At 44.7% G+C, this 24,811-nt stretch overlaps 1 long non-coding RNA gene across 1 annotated transcript in view; it reads left to right on the forward strand.

Annotated features, from left to right (window-relative positions):
• The first annotated feature begins 1,015 nt into the window (after positions 1 to 1,015).
• The window catches only part of LOC132250413 (uncharacterized), a 300,006-nt gene continuing 276,210 nt past the window's right edge, over positions 1,016 to 24,811 (forward strand). Inside the window, exon 1 of the long non-coding RNA XR_009462133.1 lies at positions 1,016 to 1,290. This is a non-coding gene — a long non-coding RNA (uncharacterized LOC132250413). The remainder of the gene's footprint in view (positions 1,291 to 24,811) is intronic.

Below are 24,811 nucleotides of genomic sequence, written 5' to 3' on the forward strand. Positions count from 1 at the left end.
CCCTGCTTTCCTCCCAATTTCTCTTCCCCATCCTCCCATGGATCCTGCTTACCCCCCAAGCCTTCCCACTAGCCTCCCCATCCTGACCTACCTTAGATTGGGTGGCCATTTTTAACTTGATCTAACATCCCCCTAACTTCCCTGAATGTCTTTACTCTCATAGCCAGCTTTCTCCATAGCGTACTGTCAAACACAACCTGTAATTACAATATATATATATCTCGATATTTTATGGTTAGTGTCAGGCAGACACTAAACACAATTCAGATGAATATTTAGATAACACTGAAGGATTTGTAAATGTGGATAAATAATGCAATGAGAGAGAGGAATGTGCAGCAAAACTAGGGCAGTTAAGGCTCCAACACAAGGGAAATGTTCAGCATTTCAGCCTGCAGCGTGTTGTTCAAGAAGTCAAATGGGCCTAACCGGTAACAGGTCCTCAGCCTGAAGGACGTAGTTACAGGTATAGGCCTGTGCAGCACCGGCACTGACCTTGACCATCCCACTGACAGCAGGAAGAGCATCTCTGGCAGGAGCATGAGTGAGCAGGACGTGGTGTTTGCCAGTCCATCCAAACCCACAAGACTGACAGATCTTTCAGTATCTAACAAGCATTGCTTAAAATGCCCTTCTGCAGAGCATAACAAGCAGTTCAGACTGGCTCATGCTAAAGGCTCTTACAGCTGCACTTCTCCACAAAGGAGAGCACCCCTTCAGGTACTTATAATGCCCCTTACAACTATTCAGTATCTTGCAGCCAAGCCCTGTCAAATGCAATCTGTACTTACAATATATATGTTGATATTTTATTACAGCTGCATTATTTTTCAAAGACACTGTTTTTAGCTTTAGGCTTTTCCTTTGTCTGCAAGAAGGACTCTGCAGTGATTCTGATACTCATGCAAAATAAGCAGCTGTAATATTTGCCTGACACAAAAGCCCCTTGTGAGCTCCTGATTAGGTGAGGACCTTCACCTGCCTGTGTTAATCCAGGTTCCCAAAATCCAGCTGTTTTCCTTTTGCTACATGGGCCTGAGGGAGGAGCTGTTGTTTTCACCTTCTCCAAGGGGTCCACGCCTTAGGATCTGTTGAGCTAGTCAACATTTGAGGCTTAGAAATTTAACCTTCAGCTCTAAAACATCTTGAGACAAGTGGTTGATTCATTTGCCTATCTCTGGTGGCCTGAACCTGCCCTTCTGCTTCTGCCTGGGATGGCAATCTTGCTGCTGGTGCAGAGAAAGTTGTGGTGGCCTTTTTGTCCTGAAGCAGCTGTTCTACTCCTCACAGGTAAGTGTAAGCTCAGTATAGCACAGGTCATAATTTTTCTCTAAGCGGTTTGGTTAGGTGCCTATTATTGGCTTACTAGTCCTTCTGAAAACACTAATTGGCAGTTCCCTGCCCCCAGCTCCTTTTATCTTTAGATGATATTTGAGGAAAAGCAAAGTGGCACTTTACTTTTCTCCACCCTGCGAATTTGCTTGTAAGTGTACAAAACACAAAGGCAGGCTGGGTGTTATACTGAGAAAGATCCTGAAAATCTTTACCCAGCTGCTCCCTAACCTTGGAAATGCCTGAGCGCGCGCTCTATATATATACATGCCTTTGTTTTTGAATGGAAAGTGCTCTAGGCTCCTGGAGTTCCCTTTCTCCACACATGCACAAGCACCTTGCTCCGATCTGAAATCAATCGGATGAAATTAAACAAGGACAGCTGCACCGTTCGGGACTTGGGACCAAATAATTGCATGCACAAATACAGGCTGGGGAGTGATTTGCTAGGCACGCTATTTTACAAAAGGACCTGGGGGTTGCAGTGGACCATAAACTGAATATGAGCTAATACATAGTGTGCTCTTTTTGCAAAAACACCCAACCTCAACACCCCGCTTCCCCCCCAGCATACTGGGTTGGGGTGACAGAGGTGTCACTGCAAATCAAGGGAAGTAGGGAAGTGATTCTTTCTCTCTGTTCAGCACTGGTGAGGCCTCCCCTGCAGTTCTGCGTCCAGTTTTGGGCTGCAAGAAGGACATGTACAGATTGGAAAGAATCCAGCAGAGTAACAAAAATGATTAGAGGCTTGGAAAGCATGACTTGTGAGCAAAGACTGAAAGAACTGTAGCTATTTTGACTGGGGAAGAGAGGACCGAGGGGAGATTTGATAACAGCCTTCAAATACCTGAGGAGTGATTACTGAGAGGATAGAGATAATCCCTCTGTGGCTGTAGGGGGCAGGAGGAGGAACAATGGCCTCCAGCTTCATCAGGAGATATTTTAGGTTGGGGATGTGGAGGAACTTTCTGACTATGGGGGTGGTCAAGTGTTGGAACAGGCTACCTGGAGAGGTCAGGGAATCGCCTCCTTGGAAGTTTTCAAGAACAGGTTAGACAGACACTTGGATGGGATGGTCTAATCGGGGTAATCCTGCCTTGAGCAGAGGATAGGACTCTACACAGTGGGAGCTCCTTTTCAGCCCTACTTTGCTGTGACCCTGAGGCAGTCATAGCTGCTTTCTTTTTAAATATAAAATTTTAAGATATTCACACAGGAAACAATTCCTAAGATCCAGCTGCATCTTAGGCACTGAACCACTCAATGCTAGGATACCCCAAGTCTCTGACAGCTTTGTTAAAATTATACAGATATTAGACAGCATGAATGCTCCCTCAGGTAGCAGCAGTGGTGTCAGCAGTGAGGTTGGGGGTGCAGCAACCACCCGCAGGCAATGCTGCCTGTGTCAGCAGCACTTTTTGCAGGGGGTACACTGCCACACTCGGGGTGCACATGCATCCGCGTGCACCCCCTATGCATCGTCAAGGTTAGACAGGTAGCATTTATCCATTCTGTTGATGTCAGGGTAAGCAAATTGGCCCTGAGAAAAGTAAAGTAACTTCCTTAGGGTTATACTGTTCTGCACATGTTTTTGCATAAGTGGATCCTTGTGCCCCTGTAAAAATCCATTAATGTCAATGGAGATCTGCATGTGCAGAAGGAGCTGCCCAAGCTAGTCTTTCAGAAGAGGGTTGAAATTTCAACCACTGGGGGGAAAAAAATAGAACATAATTTTGTCTGCCTATTCCCCTGATCTAATAATGCCATACATTGCAAAGGCCAGCTCATTTCCTGCTCTGTCACACTATGTTGAAGTGAATGGAAACAGTCAGGAGTGAGACTGGTGTAAATAAATGCATAATTTGGCCCCAAGAGTACTGAAAGTATTCCTGTTCTAGTGCTTTGCTGCTCCATAATATTAACTGCTGTGTCATTTTGGATTGAAGACATTTTTCTGCTTTGTACTTGGAAATGAGTGTTCTGTAAGTTATATTTTACCTGTCAGTCTCTGGGGAAGAAAAGCTTTAATTAAGTCTGAGTTTAATTATGTTCCATGCATACTGTACCTTAAAAAAAAAAAAAAGATGAAAGGATGACACTTCCTACTTATGCTGCCTTCTGGGAGGACATAGGCACCGTATCCAGTAATGTCTGCCTAGTGCTTTGAATACTATTATTATGAGAATAGGTAAAATAAAATTCTTAATAAATACTTTGTAATAATAATAATGGTTAAGCAGTTATAATGAAATGTGAACGGGAGAATGATAACATGCTAAGGGAATGTTTAGGATCGAATCAGCAAATCAAATTCCTGTGCTCATCGAATTCATGCAATTCATGTAGAGCTCCATACAGCTGTAAGCATCTGGGCATATGGACCAACCTACTGGACTAGGGCCAGAGCCCATGTTAAATATTGATCTTTGCTAATTATACCATAAATGGTGTTATATATTTCTGTATTCTGGTGATCTGATGTGTTTGGTGAAAGCCAGTCCTTGTTAATTCTTATATATCCATTAGACCGGTGGTAGTCATCCTTTCAGCCCCATGTTGTGGTGTGGGGCCAGTCCATACGCCAGATCTTGGGGTGGGGTTAGTGCAAGTTGATCCAATATGAGATTGACAAAAGGGTTTGGTTGGTGTGATCCCAAGTGCCAGATCTGGCTGTGGAGCAATCTCATGTGCTGGCCTCGCTGTGTGTGCTGGATCCAGTGTGATCCAGGACATTGGGTCAGGGATGGGGTGGCAGGGGCACTAAGGCACACAGTTGACAGCTCAGAGGTTGCAGGTTTGACCACAGCAGAAGTGCTCATAGCATAGCCCTGTCGGCTTCCAATAAATCTGCAAATTGTGCTAAACACCTCGTCATATGGACATGAAAAAGCATAGGGCCATGTCATCCAACCCAAAGGTCCAGAAATATGGCAGCAGGGGAGCCATGGAAGTGGTAATTGCTGTGGCTTCCAAAATTGCAGCAATTAATGCTGCTGCTGCCCCTCTCCTGCCATTGACTTTCGAGACCCATAGGGAGCCCTTCAGGCTGAATGACATGGCCCTGTGGCTGGATTTGGCCTTCAGGCTATAGGTTGAGCACCACTGCATTAGACTAATGAAGATCCTGTGGTTTCTCATTATTGTTATAAGTACTGCCATTGACATGACTTCCAAAGCACTGTTTATTACACGTTGTAGATGCTGATGCCCAATGGATTGAATGAGTGGAATTTGTGTTTAAAATAGCCAGTTTTACCATAGGTCTTGAAGCTGTGCCTTCTTCAGGACTCACTTATTTGCTTGTTTGCCTCTGTCTAACTATGTAGATGTAATGGCAATCTTAGCTGTTACAGTAGGGTAGGAAATCTGAGCTCGCAAGGAGTTCTGCTAGCACACAGGGTTTTATTTCTACTGTGTTCTGAGTAAGCAGGACCGCAGGATTTGCATTTAAACTTTTAAAGACGGCCCCCCTCCCCCCAGTCAGAGCTGTTACACCATGACACTTGATTCATGTTCTGTCAGGTTACATGTTGTCATGCTGGCATAAGTTCTTAAAGCAACTGAAAATAACATGTTTGTCACCAAGCATCAAAGTCAACACTGCTCATTTCAAGAGCATACAATCACCTCAGGGTAACAAAATCTGAGTCCCTTGGGGGATAATGTGCATCTTGCATGGTTCCCTAATCTGGACTGTTTTAGCCCCACCCTTGTTTGCTTTTGAACTTCAGGTCTTAGGTTGTCTGGACCTGCTCTGTACTCGGTTGCATTCTGCTATGATCTTCAAGGCCCTTTGTGTACTTCTGAATCTTTCATCTTCTCTCCTGAAAACTTGATCTCTTGTTTATGTAAATTTCCACCATTTTCATTTATTGGCTCAGTAAAGCACTTGGGGAAACCATTTTCTTGCATCTTTGTGAAAGACCGTGACCTGCCACATTGCATGTAAAGTGTGGGTAAGTATGTCTCCATGTGCAAATTATACACCTACAGAAGTGGGAATATCACTAGGAGATGTGTCAAGCTGTGCAGCATAAAATGAAGTGGGAGTCTTTCTGGCACAGTCATGAGGGGCCCACTTCACATTGTACATCTACACACAAGGCAACTCTAAAGATTGTTGCTCAGAGTAGGCTAGGAAGTACCATGTAGCTCTATGAGAGCCATTTAATTGATAACAGGGTGCATGTACACATTCTTTAATACACCGTAGTTATGGCGCATTAAGTTTAGTACCTGTAATGACAGGTACTGACTCCAGTGCGCAGTAGCAGTAGCTTTGGCACATGCTTTATAAGTGATGCTAATGCACAGTAGAGTAATTCTACTGCTCCTTAGCATATTAGCACAGCGTTTGCCACAACACGTTAATGTGTACTAGAATTAGTCTACTGCGCATTTAGTGTCTCATGTAGACACGCCCACAGAAAAGAAGGAACTTATGTTGTTGAAATGTTTACTGTACCCATTAAAACCATAATCCTACTTTTAATGGTCAGTGGTAAAATTCCCATGGTTTCATGAACTGTTAACTTCTGTAAACTGTTGCAAGGGTCTGATCCTGAAAGATGGCGATCTTGATGTGAAACACTCATTTTAGCATGTCTCTCCTGTGTCTTGTTATTCCATTTCTCAGGAAGATCACCACTGCTCCTGACAGAAGTAGTCTGCAAAGGAGATTGTGATCACATATCCTCACTGAGATATTTTTTTTTCCCTTGTATGATTGGATGTGAGGAGAAGGGAAAGTAATGTCAGTGCAAGTTTATGGAGATGATATTTGATGAGTGAAATTACAAACTGATGTTAATACGTCCAAGGGCATGATACTGCAGTGAATTTGCAAACTGCTGTTAATGAAGATTAACATGTTCTTTTTATGCTTGACGTAAATCTGCTCAAGGTATGAATTTGGCTTTAGACTCAGAATATTCTAATTTATGGTTTGAAAAAAGGTTCCCTCCCTATAATATAGTTCAGTGCTCTGAGGTCTACTCATAAAGAATTGCCTGTGACTTAATATTTTCAGGGACATACAGGTGTGTCCTAGATAAGGAATGAACATTGCTGTTGCATTAGCATTTGGGATTTGTTGTATTGGAAGCTGGCTGTCAGCAGCTTTGGTACTTGAGTAAGATGCTTCCATCCTGTGTCAGAAACTGCTCTTTGAAACTATGTTCAGAACAGTGACATATAAACTCCCAATGGACTCTGTGACAGGGTGCTCAGTGCACCTGTCACTTTCAGAGGAGAGAAGGGTCTACAAACAGCTCAGGCAGCAATTGGGGAAGACACATGACCAGAAGGGGGTTGGGCTTGGGGTGTACATAAGCCCAGGGCCTGAGGTAGGAAAGCAGTCTTATTCTGGAAGCTGGTGGGGAAGGAGCCCCTGAGCAGGCTGCTGAGAGAGCAGCTCTGGCTCACACCAAGTGTGTCTAGCCTTTACGCACACACCGAGCCTTGCCAATCTCATCACCAGAAGCAAATGTCCTATGGCTCAAAACACCAAATAGATCCAAACCATGCCATGACAAGAAATGTAAAACCTGCCAACACGTCTCCACCCCCCCACAAAAAACCATCACCATTCCTGGATCTTACACCAGCACCTCCAGAAATGCAATAGATCTCATTCAGTGTACTAAATGTCCTGATGGATAATATGTAGAAGAAACCAAACAACTGCACACCAGAATGAATGCACACCAAAAATCTATCAAAGACAGAAATACCCAATTACCTGTGGGGGTACATTTTGCATAAGATAACCAGTCTCTCTCCAATCTCTCAATTTTAATCCTCAAAAGGAATTTACAAAGTATCTTTTGCAGATGAGCCAATGAACTTTACTTCATCAACGTTCTAGATACAAAAAATCATGGACTGGCTGGAGCATCAGGCTTAGAGAGTAGTAATCAATGGTTCAATGTCTAGTTGGCAGCTGGTGTCAAGTGGAGTGTCCAAGGGGTTGGTCCTAGGGCCGGTTTTGTTCAATGTGTCTTCATCAATGACCTAGAATATGGCACAAAGTGCACCCTCAGCAAGTTTGTAGGTGCCACCATGCTGCGGGGATTAACAGAGACGCTGGAGGGTAGGGCTAGGATTCAGATGCCCTAGACAAATTGGAGGATTGAGCCAAAAGAAATCTCATGAGGTTCAACAAGGACAAGTGCAAAGTCCTGTACTTAGGGTGGAGCAGTCTCATGCACCAGTACAGGCTGGGGGCTGATTGGCTAGGCAGCAGCTCTGCAGAAAAGGACATGGTGGCTACAGTGGACAATAAGATGAATATGAGCCAGGAGTGTGCCCTCGTTGCCAAGGAGGCTAACAGCATATTGGGCTGCACTAGTAGAAGTGTTGCCAGTAGTTTAAAGGAAGTGATTATTCCCCCTCTATTCAGCACAGGTGAGGCCACATCTAGAGTACTGTGTTCAGTTTTGGACCCCCCATTACAGAAAAGATGTGGAAAAATTGCAGAGAGTCCAGCGAAGGGTGAGAAAAATGATGAGGTGGCTGGGGCACATGAGTTAGGAAAGACTGAGGGAACTGGGCTTATTTAGTTTAACAAAGAAGAGACTGAGGGGGGACTTAATAGCAGCCTTCAACTACCTGAAGTGGGGATTCGAAAGAGGATGGAGCTAGACTGTTCTTAGTGGTGGCAGATGACAGAACAAAAAACAATGGTCTCAATTTGCAGCAAGGGAAGTTTAAATTAAATATTAGGAATAATTTTCTCACTAGGAGGGTAGTAAAACACTGGAACAGAGAGGTGGTGGAAGCTCCATCCTTGGAGGTTTTCAAACCTAGACAAAACTTTGGCTGGGATGATCTAGCTGGGGCTGATCCTGTTTTGAGCAGGGGGTTGGACTAGATGTGACCTCCTTAGGTCCCTTCCAACCCTCACTTTCTATGATGCTATGACTAAATATGGACATTGGATTTATGGGACATTATAACTTGCCTATCATCTGATAATCCAGGTAATCTCCCTACAATTTACTAGCTACATTCTATCTCTAGGTCACCATTTCCTTTTCCCACACCCCCACCTGTCTCTCGCCCATTGTCTCTCACCCCCTCTGACCTTCACTGTCACACTGTTTGCATTTTCACTGACCTGAATCCTTGCATACTGGCTTCTGTCTCATCCAGGAAGAGTGCAAAACAACTGCAGATGCTCCCTCTGCCTGAAGAAGGGTGTTTATACCCAAAAGCTTGTAAAGAAGAATATTTCCAACTATTTTTAGTTGGTCTAATTTAAGGTATTGGATTTACCCAAAGAAACTTGTCTGCCTACGGCCTTGGGGCCAGGAGTTCAGCCTTGGGGCTGGGAGAACAGCCAGCACGCAGCCTTATGGCCGAGGAGTGTGGAAGGAACTGAGATGAAAGTGGGTTGTGGAAGGAACTGAGATGAAGTGAGGAGGTCCCAGCTGGCCCAGGGAGAGAGGGACCAGAGGGTCCAAAGAGAGAAGGGAGCTAAAGGGCTCAGAAAGAGGACAGGTCTTGGGGAGTAGATAGAGCCAGGGAGCCCATAGGTCTTTTTGGCCTAGGAGCAGGGCCAAGGCTCAAGAAGGGCCACTGCCAGAGACTGGTGGGGCTGGAGAGCTCATGGGTCTGTCTCAACTGTCCTAGGAGTGCCAGGGCCTAAGCAGAAGGACTGAAACCCAGGAGGGCCACAGCCGGAGGTTGAGGGGACCAGTGTGTCCATAGCCCGGAAGTGCTGGTGTAAGGATGAACAGAGCCAGGAGCCCGTAGCCCGTGGGGGTGGTTATGATATGATGAGTGTGTGCTACATTTGTGAGGCATGGGGGTGTGTACTGGGGAGGATGGAGCTCTTGTAATTGGCCCTTAAGGCAATGGACACGGATGCCTGTGTTTTTGTGAGACGAGGATTAGTGAGCCCTGGGGCAGCTTCCCTTTTTCTAAAAGATAAATACATCAAGGTGTGGCAGGACAGTGGAAAGGGAGATTGCCCAAAGAGAGCAAACTTGACAAGGGCTGAGAGGGCTCCAGGGGCATTACGGCCACCCTGTTACAACTCCCAACGTGAGATGTATTTCTCAGAATACTGTTTCTTGTGAGGAGGGGTATACGTGGGTCACTTACCATGCTGCCTTAAACAGGCAAGTCAGCTCCCTTCTTAATTTCTCAGGCCAGTTTTACTTTTCAAAGAATTACTTTGAAGCAATAATGAAACAGACAACCAAAACCACCTGCCCTTTCTGGGCGTTAGGAAAAGGAGCAATTTTAGACCTGGAATTCTCCCCAGCACAGCAACCAGCACTTGCTTCCTGAAGTTCCTGACTCTTTGTGGTTCCAGTCCCATTAGCTGGCCATCATCCCTTCCAGCTGGCCCCAAGTCTCTCAGCCAGGTAGATTATTATCTGCTGACCACCTGCAGCTGGGTTTCAAGTCCTTGAGTAGCTGTTCATCTCCTTACAAAGGGATTGGTGTTTCTGATGTTGCTTCCTTCCAGTTACAATGGTGTGTCTAGGGCAGGGGTGTCAAAGGTATGGCTCGTGGTCTGGATCTGGACCAGAGACCACATCATTCAGGCTGTGGTGCTGGTACTGGCTCTTGTGTTGCTCTAGTGCCAGCCACATGTGGCAGGCACCAGACCTGCCCAACACGCAGGGCTTGGGACTTATGTGACATGGCATGCTAGCTCCAGGACCTGTGCTGCAGTAGCATCTGTGCGGGGCCAGCCTGTGATCCTCTGCCCCCCTCACTCTGCATGCTGGATCCAGCAACGGCAGCGCCCACTCTGGTTGGTTCAGGATGGTGCCCCACACGTGGCACTTGCTCTGGACAGTCCATGATACAAGCTGCCTCCAGTGCATGCTGTGGCCAGGCCAGGACACATACCGCATACAGCGTCCACTCCAGGTGGTTTGGGACAGGTGCCATGTTCAGCATGAGTCCTGGAGCAGGATGGGGTAGGATCCCTTGCATGTCTAATCTGGCATCTGCTCTGGCCAGTCCAGGACTGCGCTGCAGGCAGTGCCTGCTGTAACTGGTCCAGCACCTGCTGCTGCACCTGGCACCTGCCTTGGATTGCCTGTCATGGGCACTGTGTGCAGCTTGCATCCCAGACTGGCCAGAGGAGGTGCCATGGGTGTTGGGTCCAGTGGTGATGGGGGATGGGGAAGATAAAGGGGTCCATGGGCTCAATCTACTGTCATTCATCTGGCCCATGGATCAGTCCTGTGTCACTCATCCAATCCATGGGGACAGATGAGTTTGATACCCCTGGTTTAGGGAATACCTGTTGGTGGATGGTTGAGGCATATCCAGCTTTAATATATACGGAAGGCCAAATGTCTACATCTATCTCCCCATAGCTCAATGTCAAGGTTTTGTAAATCAGTCATTACACTAGATCCAGATGTTTTCTATGTACACTACTGTCTACAGGGACTCGTCCTTCTTACCTGTAGTTGCTCACCTACAAGCTAAAACTACCAGTACTTGTTCATCCATTTAGTGCTGCTGAATTCTGTTGTCTGTATACATTATCATCTTAAGGCTGTGGTGTAGCCACATACCTGACCAGGGATACAGAGCCTCTATAAAGTATAACCCTGGCCCAGGCAAGGTGTCAGGCAAGGGGAATGTATTTGCTGTACTATCCCTAGTGTACCCAGCCATCTCTCTGGGCCTGTGCAGATTCCAGAAGAAGGATCCTTCTGCTGTCCTGCCTCATGAACAGCTGAGCTGTGACCAGGGAATCTCCTGCTCATCCAATTACCTACCTTTTAAAGCACTTATCATACTATTGGCAGTCTCTGAATAAAAAATAATGGGATGGTCAGTGCCATCACCCAGTCATAAAAAGAACTGTGTATCATTACTCCTGCCTTCTGCTTCATGCTGTGCCCTCTCTGGTACACTGGTCAGAGAACAGGCTCCTCCTAATGTCCTCTTCAGCAACATAATTCATTTTGTCTCTTGTCACATGCTTCGCCAAGTCTCTGCTGGGCTGTGGCTTTATAAATTCTACATGCCTGCATTCTCATCCAAGTCACTCCCTTGATTTTTAACCTAGTATCAGTTATTCTAATAGCGTTATATATCTCCTGAAGATAGTTTAGTTAAGACCTGGAACTGTTTCATAAATGCATGGCATTTGCAAAGGAGAAAATTAGCTTCCTCTTCTCTGTGGGGTTTCTTCTTTGGCCATCAGTTCCTTTCTGCTTGTCCATAATACTGTAATTATTTTTCTCATCCAACTAGATGCCAACAGCAGAAGGCGAAAGAAGGCAGCAAAGAATTGCCATTAGGCATGGTGGAGGTATTTTTTGTTTGTTAGTGTCTTTTTGATTTTGAAGAATTGATTATCTTTCTTATGAAAGTACCTGTATTTCTCTCTCTCTCTCTCTCTCTCTCCCCTTTTTAAAGAGTTTCTGAAATTTTAAAGTAGTGATTTTCCCTTTCACTGAGCTTAGGGCTATTAAGTCACTTCATAGTCTGTGTTTCATATGCTTACGTTTTTCTCAATGCAAAGGATTTTCTTGTGTAACAGTTATCAGAAAATCAGTTAGCATACGGCTTTTCTGAGGCTTATTGTGACTGGAATTTGAATTTAACATAAGGCTTAGGAATAAACCCCTTTCTGCAACAGATAGGATTTATTGTTCCTTTGGCAATATTTACCAGTGCCTCAAATTTTGAGTATTTTGAAGACAGATCTTGAATACAAATAAAGATTGATTGTCCTTAGTGTCCCATCACAAAACAGTGGCTACTTAGGACTTCACGGCTGTCTTTTTGTTGTAAGCCATGGCTGCTTCCGACCTTCATAGGAATAGAGCTTTGATCTCCTTCCCTCTCAAGCTTGGATCTTACCAGTTGAGACAAAGATGAGACTGGGGTGAGCTGTTATACAAACTACCATTACCCATCTAAAAACCTCCAAACGTTAAAAAAACCCACATTGCTATAAAACTTCCTGGTTTTTCTAATGGTTTATAAGTGCAGGACATTGAGATCCTGTTATGGTCCAGGAATATCCTGTCAGTTATGCTGTTGATGCTCTAAAGAGCTTTGAAACTCCCCCTCAGTCACATTGCTTGGTAGATTTCATAGATTTCATAGACATTAGGGCTGGAAGGGACCTCGGAAGATCATCGAGTCCAGCCCCCCGCCCAAAGGTTAGGACGTCAGCTGGGGTCATAGGATCCCAGCAAGATAAGCATCCAGTTTCATCTTGAAGGTGTTCAATGAAGGCGCTTGAACCACCTCTGGTGGCAGGCTGTTCCAGACCTTGGGGGCTCGGACAGTAAAGAAATTCTTCCTTATGTCCAGCCTGAAACGATCTTGTAGTAGTTTGTGACCATTCATCCTCGTCATCCCTTGGGGCGCTCTGGTGAACAAACGTTCCCCTAGATACTGGTGGTCACCCCTGATAAACTTGTAGGTGGCCATCAGATCACCCCTGAGCCTGCGCTTTTCCAGGCTAAAGAGCTCCAGGGCTCTCAGCCTGTCATCGTAGGGTCTGCTTCCCTGACCTCTGATCATGCGCGTGGCTCTTCTCTGGACTCTCTCAAGCTTCTCCACATCCTTTTTGAATTGTGGAGCCCAAAACTGGACGCAGTACTCCAGCTGCGGCCTCACTAAGGCCGAGTACAGGGGGAGAATGACGTCCCGGGATTTGCTTGAGAAGCATCTATGGATGCAAGCCAGCGTTTTGGTCGCTTTACTAGCCGCAGCACCGCATTGCAGGCTCATGTTCATCTTGTGGTCAATGATGACCCCCAAGTCTCTTTCTTCCATAGTGCTAACCAACATAGCACTGCCGAGCCTATAAGGATGCTGCAGGTTTTTTTTCCCAAGGTGGAGAACCTTGCATTTATCGGCGTTGAACACCATCAGATTCTCATCTGCCCACTTGCTGAGCCTGTCCAGGTCAGCCTGGATCACCCGCCTGTCTTCTGGTGTGGATGCTTTGCCCCAAAGTTTGGTGTCATCGGCGAACTTGGCCAGTCCGCTTCTGACTCCAGTGTCCACATCATTAATGAAGATGTTGAACAGTATGGGTCCAAGGACAGAGCCCTGGGGGACCCCGCTGGTCACAGGACACCACAATGAGTGACTTCCATCAATTACTACCCTCTGGGTCTGACCCCGGAGCCAATTTTCCAGCCAGTGGATCGTGGGGGACCCAAGGCAACAATTGGCCAGTTTCTCCAAGAGACGATCATGGGACACCAGATCGAAGGCTTTTTTGAAGTCAAGATATATGACATCAATCTCATCTCCCTTGTCCAGGTGATAGGTCACCTGGTCGTAGAAGGAAATGAGATTGGTCAAGCAAGACCTACCCGCAACAAACCCGTGCTAGCTATCCCTTAAGATGTTGGCGTCGGCCAGTCCATTAAGGATGGCCTCCTTAATAAACTTTTCTAAGATCTTCCCCGGGATAGAAGTCAGGCTGATGGGCCTATAGTTAGCCGGATCCACTTTCCTCCCTTTCTTGAAGATAGGCACCACGTTGGCCTTCTTCCAGTCTTCGGGCACTACACCAGAGCGCCAAGAGTTTTCAAAGATCCGCGCTAGAGGCTGGGCTATGATGCTCGCCAGCTCCTTGAGTACCCTGGGGTGAAGATTGTCAGGGCCAGCTGACTTGAAGGTATCCAGCTTCTCAAGATGTTCCTTCACAAAGTCAGCATTAATGGAGGGCAGGGGATCACCCTCACCTGGACTTCCCGGCCCTGTAGCGGGCACGGGCGTCCCATGGGGATGATGAAAGACCGACGCAAAGTACCTATTTAATAGGTTGGCTTTTTCCTGGGCGTCAGTTGTCAGTTGCCCCATCTGGTTCAGCAGGGGTCCAACGTTGCCCCTGCTTTTCCTCCGGCTCCCCACATATCTGAAAAAGGACTTTTTATTGTCCTTGATGCTCAAAGCTAGCTGGAGTTCAGTTGCAGCCTTGGCTTTCCTGGTCTGCTCCCTACAGGACCAGACCAGTGCAGAATAATCCTCCTTGGAGGTGACTCCCATCCTCCATCCTTTGTAGGCTTTTCTTTTTAGCCTCAGGAGGTCTGCTAGGTCCCTAGAGAGCCAGGGGGGCTGCTGTGCCCTCTTGCTGCCTTTCCTCTGAGATGGAATAGACTTAGTTTGTGCATTGAGGATCGCTCCCTTGAGGAGCAACCACTCTTCTTGAACTCCCCTCTCCCTGTGGTCACAGTCCCTTAGGGCCTCACTGACAAGCCTCCTGAGCTTGTCAAAGTCGGCTTTCCTGAAGTCAGCAAAACGCAAGTCCTTGACTGACTTGCCAGCTTTTTGGCGGATGGTGAAGGTGATCAGCTCGTGGTCGCTGTCACCCAGCTTCCCATCGATCACTAGGTCGCCGACTAGGTCCTCTCCAGTAGCCAGCACCAGGTCGAGCAGCGCTTTGCCTCTCGTTGGCCCATAGACTTCTTAGATGACCCATTCAAATCGTTGGGAGCCTCACCATGCGGTTTGAGAGGCCCTTGGATGCAAAGACATGCCCAAGTTTCTGATGCTCTGTTTCTGTACTTTGATAAAGATGAAAGGGGAAGAGGATAGGGGAGGCGACTGTAAATTAGGGTGTTGTTACAGGTTATTATTAAGCCATTCTAAACATGTGGACTGCTGGCAGTGTTAGAGCGGTTTTGGAGCCGTCACAAGTTTAAAGTTTAATGCTGTCTCTGACCTGCACAACTGTGACTTGTCATGAGAGGGGCTGGCAAGTAGCAGGGTGGCCAGGAGCCAGGACTCTGCCCTCTGGGAGTGGAGCATCAAAACCACAGTGAGAGCTTGGAGCCCAGGGAAGCGGGCTCCCTACTTTTGCTGCCTGGTGGCTCTGCTCCCAGCTGAGCTGCCGGGGGTTAACCACAGCGATAGCATGGAACCCAGAGAGCCATGCCTACCCTGGGCTCCATGCTCTCACCGTGCTCGACATTACAGCCCCCAGGAACATGGGGAGGGAAGCCACAGTTCCCCATGCCTAGGGGAGAGCTGCCCAGATATAGGGCAAAGGTTTAGTCATCTGAGGGGAAGGCTATGTGCCTGGTGCCAGCTTGGGGGCCTGGATTGGGTCTCCTGGAATCTTTGAAGCTGGCAGCATGGTGCCATGTAGGCGGGGGTAATGCCCACTGGAGGTGGGTGAAGGCATTGGCTTGGGGCTAACGCTGCCCCTGGGTAGTAGAGTTTGGGAGGGTGGAAAGTTTGTCAGGGGTAGAGAGGCTGGGAGCTGTGTATCCTGGGATGCTGGATGACTGAATTGGTCACTTTATCACTGTGGAGTGCAGTAACAAAACCCAAGCTTAAGTTCCACAGAACGGCTCAAAGATGACCCTCGCCTGAAGTGGCATAACTTTTAAGATGCTTAGAGGGTGCTTAGCAAAGTTTAACACCCTTTAAAGTGCATGGGAATTGCTGTTTGAGTGCTGTTGGTGTTACAGATTGCCTTTAAACTATTCTGCTCTTGGGGGATCCTGAGACCTGCTCTAATTTGTGTTCCTGATGCAGTAGCCCCTTGAAGGAAAAAGAATGGTCTTGTTTATGGACTAGGACTCCAAAGAGCTGGGTTCAGTTCCCAGTTTGGTCCACAGAGGTGTACCTGGATGTCTGAATGCCCTGGGTGGCATGTGGGACATTGTCAGTGGCTGTGCATCAGTAGCACAGTGCAGGCAGCTGAGCTGGAAGCACAGCTGCTGTTGTTTTTGTACCCCCTCCACCCTCTGAGTCAGCATCTGGGGCTGTTGCCCCTTGTTCCAGTACTGTGGATCCAGTGAGATCTTTAGGCAAGTAACTTATCCCTCTTTGCACCTTCTCCCATTCTGTTTTATTTAAAGTTAAGACAGGGTGATAATGCCTCTTTGCATAACAAACGTGTTTTAAGGGCAAAATCCATTAATGACTGAGGTGGTTAGCTGCACCTATAGTGCGGGAGGTAGAAGTATCCAGATAAGAGCTGATGACCAACCCAGGCGAGATGGCATGCAGGAAACTTGACTGAGCCACCTTAATGTTATCACCCACATTTTAGGAACTAGGAGGGCCTGATGTAAAACTGACTTGGCAGCTCCTCTTTTCAGGGGATCATTCTTTTCACGTTTTGATCCCTTCAGAACAAAGGGGTAGCGTGAAGTGGCTGAAGTGCAAAAAATAATCAGTCCTAATAAATGTAGTATCGTTCTGCAAGCTCTCTTCCACTAACTTCCTTAAGAACTGAGTACGCTGCTGCCTTGCAGGTTAAGCCTGTATGTCCTTACAGTTTTAGGATGGTTAGGCATCAAAGTGTTGCATGGCATCAAATTATTAAACCATGCAAATCTTCAGAAATGGAAGGGTCTCTCTCTGGTACTAATCCTCCTCCTTTTCATGTGGTGCCCTTGAAATACTGCTTTTCTCTGTAGGCAGCAAGTATTGTCACAACTTCTCTATGAAAACTATTCACCTTTTAAATGTAGAAAACAGTCTTCATTGTACTCCAGCTAGAGGATAATCCCCTTTTCTTCAGCTCCTCCATCCTCACTGGTACACTGATGATGATAAGTGAACTCTCAAGCAGTTACAATTTCACAAGTGCTTTCGTGGGTTGCAGAACGCTGGGTTTCTCAGATGCTGTGTGTTCAATCAGAATGACTTGAAGTGTCTTGGTGCTTTTAAATCTGACTTGTTAATGTCGCTACATTAATCCTAAATATTGTATTTTACTGTGTGAATTCTTATGGTTTCCTATTTAATGCCTTCCCATTTTTATTGCTGAGTGGTTTTTGGTAGCTTTCCTCAGTGCTGTCAGCCCTTAAACTTCTGCATTATGGACTACAGAATTAGAGGTGAGATGAATTTACTAAATTGAGAGAGACTGCAAAGCTATCTTATTCTACTCTGTTAAGAAATAAAAAATAATTGTAAGGGGGGAAAATGAGCGACAGTTAACAATAGTGATGTAGAAACAATATTATATGCTTTGCTCTAGTGTATCTAGCACATTAAGCATCTCAAATACTATTTCATATAAAAATCAAATTGGTAACACTCTTGATACTTCTAGCTACAATAGTAGGTAATGGTACTGCAGATATGCATGCAAGAATACCACTTATATTTCCATAAGGAAATCTAAAACGGGGAGAGTCCCTTTCTAAGCACAAGCCCTTTCCCCATCTCTCAAACCCAAATGGGTCTTTGAACGCTGTAAATCTACAACCTACTCAATAAACTTTGTTTCCCAAATAATTAAGAATTTAATAGAAAAATATTAATTACATAGTCTCTGCTATATAATAGAGTTCAGTGTAGCTATGTAGGAGTCAATGGCATTCAAACACCATCTTTTGATGAAGTAATCGGGCTGCTTCTGGGGCCTGTTTCAGCTGCTCTGGGCGTGCTTCAAATGTAAATGACTGCCAAATGGATTCTTTCTAAATTCCAACCAATTAAAATACATTTAAAGTGCAGCTGGTGGAAAGCAAAAGACTTAAACTTGTGCAAGAAACTTTAGGGCAATGAAACGGAACACCAAAGTTTGGTGAGCAAGATTATTTAATACAGCGTTCTTGGAGAAGTGGAGAAATTAAACAAAGAGCTTCCCTAAGCTGCAGTCAGAAGCAAAGATGACACTTTTAGCACCACCTTAAAAGAGACAAAGCAGGGAGTGTGTTTGTTAGGGTGTCAGTTTTCTACCCTTGGCTCTTTAAACCATGTAGGTTTGGCAGCTTGCCCTCTGTGGTGCTGCATACAAATATTGACAGAACACAGTGGTATTTGTTAAACCCGTTCTTGGGAAGCGAATGATTAAAACTCTGAAGGAAGATCTGAGAACTTCAGACACTTTCTTCCTCACTAGCGTTATAACACTGACAGAATGAAACAGAAAATACTGAGTTTGTAAAATGAACATACTGACCTTCCATTTCTGCTTTGCCTTGTAGGTAAGGACAGACTTTTGTTTGATATTTTAAATTTTATAATGAAGAATTTACATTAGCAACACTGAAGATGCTGTTAACACTTCTAATTTAGTCCTGTGATTTGTGAGGAAATTATGAGACAGCCTGAGTAAATAGAGAGAAGATGTTACCCAGTAACTTATGTACCAGCACTGTTAATTTTACCTTCTTTTTTCAGAGCTATTACAGTGTCTGATTAAATGCATTAATTTTTGTAGACCTCTTCACATTTTATGTTCGGTTGTCTGGTGCTTTCCTGACATATTAAGATCACAGCTGCAGTCTGTCTAGCTGCATCTGTACAGAGATTTCAAAGTTTGCTGTATATACTGTACCTAAGAAGTTATTTTCTCTGCCACCTATTTGAGGATTGTGAACCTGGTTTTCAAATGTTTCACAGGCTTTTTCCTTCACCTTTTCTTTAATGAGTTGTCTCAGCTAAGAATATTCTTCTTCTCTTTTGCTAGTTTAAAAGAAATAGCTGAAGAAAAGCATACAGTGTGTTGTTTAAATGCTCCCTTGAAAGCAGATATTATTTACACTTACTCATTTCTGATGTACTGTAAACTGAAATGTCTGCAGAACTTCACCAATAGTGTTGGTTTCTATCTATCATTTCATTTCAGCACTTTAATTTGCATGAAATTTCTGCCTGTTTCCCATTTCAGTACATGATGGCCAGTCCTTTTTTTGGCTTCACTTTTGTTAACTGTGAGCAAAGAATCTTGCACATTTCACAGTAAGGGATCATATTGCAACAGTAGGGATTCAGTTAAATGTGCCTTGTTAATCGTTAATGTGCAAGTAGCACTGAGTATAAGCCAAAATGAGACTTTAAGAAATGCTTCATGTGCCTATTGCCAAGATAAATGTTGGTCAGGCTACAACATAATATTTTTCAAGGTATTTTGCAACAAAATGTAACTTGATTTCATATCTCCTATGAAATTATTTTGCATGCAATAAAAAAGAACAAGAACATTTTAAGAAATATACACTAAAACTCTCATTGTTTAGGGCCTGATTTCTGCAAGCTTTATTTGCTTTGTCGTTTGGAATGTCACTTTTCATGTGGCTGGTCGTATTGGAGATATGGTTTGACCAAGTAGTACTTCTTCATAGTAACTGTTATGGAATTGGGCTCACAGAGTGTGTTTATATTGCATTATCCATATTTATTACAGCATATGGATAGATGCAGAACTAAAGCCACAGAGATGTAGATTCTGCAAAAAATTGAGCATATGCATAAGTGTCTACAGGGTTGGGACAAAGTTTTTCTTAATGATTCAATGCAAGTCCAAAGCTAAAGTATAGATGAGCATGCAGAGATGGTAGGGAGTCAGCACATCATAATGCCCTCCTCCACACATGCTAATTAGCAGTGTAGCTGGAGCCAATAATACCATAACAAAAGCTGCTGTCTAGAAGTGACTTGAGATCTCCAGATGGAAAATGCTATATAAATTAGTGCTTATGTGCAAAGTTAAAAGCAATAGAGCAACTTTTCTAGGGAAGTTATGAGGGATGATACAAGAAGGCAGTGAACCTGCTGTGTGGAAACCTCAAAAATGGGTTATTTGCTTTGATACCTGATCGTTATTTTCTACACCCACCCCCATCATTATTTTTATACACGCACGCACGCTTCCCCCCCCCCCTTGTTTTGTACTTTTCTGTAAGTGTCCCTTAAATACATATGGAATGCTTGGTGCTTCTCTTGGGGCCTCAGGTGCTGTTCAATACACCAGTTTTTCAAGGAAGTACAAGAAGGGTTTAGAAAGTATATAGACAAACAGGTTGGAGGAATCCACTGCTAATTCTGGGTTCCCTGCTCCATAGCCTTTGGCTCTGGTAATAACAACGGAGATCAACATGCTGATATACTATGCAAACACACAGTAAGAGTCAGTCCTGCCCTGAGGAGATTGCAATCAAAATTCATTCTGTTCTCAAAGAGTTTGTGCTGCAGTTTGGAAGGGAACTCATATTTTTGTACATATTTTTGTTCTAAGAATAGCTAAATCTAGATCTTTCCAGATGGGGTTATGTCAAGCCAGTCCTGGAGGTCTTTACAAAGTCCTAGCTGGAATGATGTAGTTGGGGATGCTCCTGCTTTGAGTAGGAGGTTGGACTAGATGTGGCTTCCTGAGGTCCCGTCCATCCCTCATTTTCTATGATTGAAAATCCCTGTTTTGGGGGCACAGAACAAGTGATCATCAACTGTAGAGCTCTAACCTTCCTAATAGAAACAAAGGGAGGGGAAGCAAAAGCAAGAGAGAGATTACTTGTTGAAGGAGTCACCCAGCTTTGGTATGACTACACTGGAAATGTTGCCTGAGTGAGGCTTGATCCTGCCATTCAAATGTTTATAACAGCAAACAGATGTGAACATACAGAGTGCACGCTCCCCTCTGTGCAATAATACTTCTGTTACCTTGATACTCCATGCTGCCACTACTACTTCATACAGAGCCGGCCTTGGAGGTGGGCGACCACTCAGGGCACTGTGGTCAGGGGAGTGCTACTGTACACACACACTCTCCCCCTGCCCTACCCCAGCCAATCCCTGCCCCATGCAGGAGGAGTGGCGGTCAGTCTAGTCTGCCCCCCACCTCCAGTTGCTGCTCAGGAAGAGCTGGGTCAGGCATATACAGATGGGGGTGGCACAATCTCCAGTTTGCCTGCCTTGTTCCTGCCTAGCAGCAGTGGCCCTGAGCTCCTGCCTGCTTGCCTCTGCCTGCAGCAGTGCCAATGACTTGGGCAGAGGAGGGTGGGCAAAATACAAGTTTGCCCAGGGCCCCGTTTTCCGTAAGATCAGCACCAACTTAACATGTTCGACTAGCCGAACATGAAATCCCCATGTGTCTGAACATACTCTCCCTTCTCCTATTAAAAGACTACAGCAACATAGAACTGGCCAGTACGACAGGCAAAGTGCTGCTGTTGTACTGATTTCCTGCAAAGCAAAACGTTCTGTGGTTTCTGTATGGGAGTATATTATGATTCTGATAATTATTTAGTATTTCACTGCTAATAGTATTCATGGCTCTGTACAGGTCACAGAAAGAGAGACTGTACCCTGTGCTTATGGTTGTGGAATTGTGCTGCTTTTTATGTCATATGTCCTTTCAATGCCTAGTTTGAAGATAACACTGATACGTTGACTCATTTGAAGGCAATGCCAAAACTCCCAAAGCAGGATTTCACCTTAAAGGGCAAGTCCTGTTCTACCTGTTAGACCTGTAGATAGCACTGGGGCATCTCAGTGAGACTGTATGTCACTCTGTTCAAGTCCCTGAAAGACCATTACTTTTGTAATGAGCCTTCATCTTGACTTTGACTAAGCCATAAATGTGGAAAGGACAAGGAGGACCATTTGTCCATTTGTCAGGGGCTCGGGAAGTGTAATATAAGAGTGCATGTATAAGTATGTGTCCCAGTTGTACTTGGCTAAGAGAGAGAATAAGATCCATCCCTAAGTGACTACTCCTGTTGTTACTATATAGAATTACACTTGTTATAGAAGTATATGTTTTTATTGCTAAATGTTCCTGGACCAGATTTATGCTGATGATTACTGCAGGTGATTCACATACATACAGAATTAAGGACAGAAACAAATAAAAAAGGATTACACTGAAGACTAACATCAAGGTATTTACCTGATATTAAATTGGAAAATTTTAATAGAAAGTTTTTTTTCTTACTTTATTTAATTCCAAATCTTTTAGAATTCTAGGTATTTTCCACACCAGGAGACAAGATAACGTTATAGCTTGAATAGCTGCTGTTAAAGCAAAATGTTTTTAAGCATGAATAAGGTTTGGCTTCCATGCATATTATTTGGGGACAAAGTTGAAAGTCTGTGACGTTTGTAACAGTGTTAACTTTTAGAACTATGGATTTATGGTAAAATTTGGGACCTAAATATCTGATCAGATATAGCATCCCTCAAATAAATGTTTCTGTCTATAGATGTTCTTAATATATCCAAAGTTTTTCTTTTAGGCTGAACAGTTAGTTTGAAGAATATTTTTTAATCTCTCAGCCACAAAGTCAGACAAGATTCTTTGGGTAAGTCCAATATCTTTTATTAGACCAACTCAAATAGTTGGGAAAAGTTCTTCTTTGCAAGTTTTTGGGTACAAACACCCTTAGAAAGAAGTTCTTCTTAAGGGTGTTTGTACCCAAAAGCTTGCAAAGAACTTTTCCCAACTATTTGAGTTGGTCTAATAAAAGATATTGGACTTACCCAAAGAACCTTGTCTGCCTGTGTCCCTAGACCAACACGGCTATAGCCAACACCCCTCAGCCACAAAGTACCACTTTCTCTTGGTTTTTTTTTTTTGGTAGCTGCTTCAAATCCCACTGTATTTTTCCAAATTCTTATGCCGGGAATTTTTAAGCAAAATGCTTTGGCTAATGGCAGTTTTGTAGATATTGCTAAATACCAGTTGTTTAGGAACTCATCTAAAAATCAGCATTGAGGAGCATCAGTTATAAGCTCACAGGACACCAGACTGAATGTCTATCTAACCTCTGATATTTTCAAAGGCAAAATCCTCTTCAATGTCATTTCCCCAAGAATTTAGTAGACCAGGGTGATTGGCCAGACCAGTGTGTTACTTGATCATGGTTCTTCCACAGGAAATGGATAAATCTTCCTGAAGCCTCAAGTCTAATAATTGCAGACTGAGAGCTTTATATACATGTGACCAGCTATGAGAGCCAAAACAGAATGGAAATTGTGGTTATAAGTTGGGCAAGATAACTCTTCATTTCACATCCAGAAGATGTGGCCTACTTTACCATGGCCTGCTTTTAGAAATGCAAAGGACTTAAAGGCCAGTTCTGCTTTGAAAAATGGCTATATAGTATGACTGCTTACTCAAGACCTCAAATGCTATTGGGTCAGAACTGCTGACACACAAATCTTTACAGTATTTTACTTATATTAGCATGGAGGAGCTAATACTAAGTAGAGTAAACTATATCCTTGTTCACATGTCATTTAAATACTCCTGCAGGCCAAAGTGTGCTCTTACTAGCACTCTGGAGACTGATTTTCTGTAAAGTTGCAGATGTATAAATGAGGGCATGAATTGACCTACAGAACCTCTTATCACTGGTGGCAGAAGAAATAGACACATCTGCTTTGGCTTTCATATCACAGGGTGAGTTCACAGTGCTGGGAGTTAGGAAAAATGCATTTTTTTTGGCAACTAAGCTAACTGTGTGCTGACTCAGTGAGACATGAGGGTGTTGTATATGCTATAACATTTTCAGATGATTTCTACACTTATAGTAAAGAAGCAAAACTTACCAGTAAAGTACCAATCCTGCCTTTCTTGATACTGGTATACAGGAATAGATCTGGGGTGGTGGTGGTGGCAGCGGAAGTGTGGTTCAATGATGCAGTCACACCTCTGTTAAACTTTGGGTGGGTGGACCAAAAATTAAAAACCAACTGCTTGGTGTCGCAACCCAAGGGTGTGATTTTTGTTTGTGCGCACTTCGGCACTGCTAAATTATTTCCCGCCACTTATAGCTTTCTTTGCAGGGTGCATTTCTTCGTTGCAACATAGAAACGCATGTTGCAAGGAGTTCCTGCCATTTGTATTCAGATTTGTGCCCCACTATTGGTCAGTTCTAAATTATTCCTACGTGGCGGCTAGCGATTGGCTTGCTAGCCGTATAAGAGGCTTGAGTGGTTTCCGCCCAAGTTGGAGATCTCCGGAGGAGAACCCTGCAAGGGGGGACTCCGTAAACATCTTGAGGAGAACTCTAGGTGCGCTGCGGAGCCTATCGGACCCAATGCGTGTGCCTTAGAGCTGGCTATAGAGGTCTGATCAACCTCTGGCCTCTCCCCGTTGCCGAACGATCCCTCGACGAACCCCTTCCCTGCGCGCGAGTTCCACGGAGCCTAGCAAACTTCGTGTGAGTGAATCCAGAGCTCTACCCGGGTCTGAGTCCTTGAAACTGGGACTTAAGTGAAGCTTTTCCTGGAAGTTTTCCAGCCTGCACCGCGACCATCTACGGTGTAAGTAAACAATCTTAAACAACCACTAAGCGTCCGTGCCTAATTCTAGCGTGCCACCTGTCTTCCCTGACCCGGCGTGTCCGGGCTGCTGGCCACAGCCTGCCGCGCGAAAAACCCCCCGAGGGCCTCGGGCTGCTCCAGGCCCGCACACTTGGCAGTGGCAGTAGCATCTCTATTCTGGCAGCAGTGAGGGAATCTCTTGACTTCATGGCTCATTAGAACCGATCTGATTCCTTCTCATGCCTTCATTCCTCAGGTGTTAATGACTGTTTCTTCTGTTTTTAATAGTCCACCAATTAAGCTATCCTTTTTTCCACAATTCTGCCGTGTGTTAGCTGCTCCTTTTAATGTAGCTCCTGCAGACTGTTAGTTGGAGTTAAGAACACCTCAATTTAGGCATGGAAACATTAACTCAAGTGAACATCCACTCAGGTGTGGAAATAACTTTCAGTGAAACAGTGGATGTACTGTTGAATTGCTCTGGAAGGCTAGATTTTGTTTTGAGAGATGTACA

This window comes from Alligator mississippiensis, chromosome 4 (assembly GCF_030867095.1).
Source record: "Alligator mississippiensis isolate rAllMis1 chromosome 4, rAllMis1, whole genome shotgun sequence".
NCBI classification, from domain to species: Eukaryota; Metazoa; Chordata; order Crocodylia; family Alligatoridae; genus Alligator; species Alligator mississippiensis.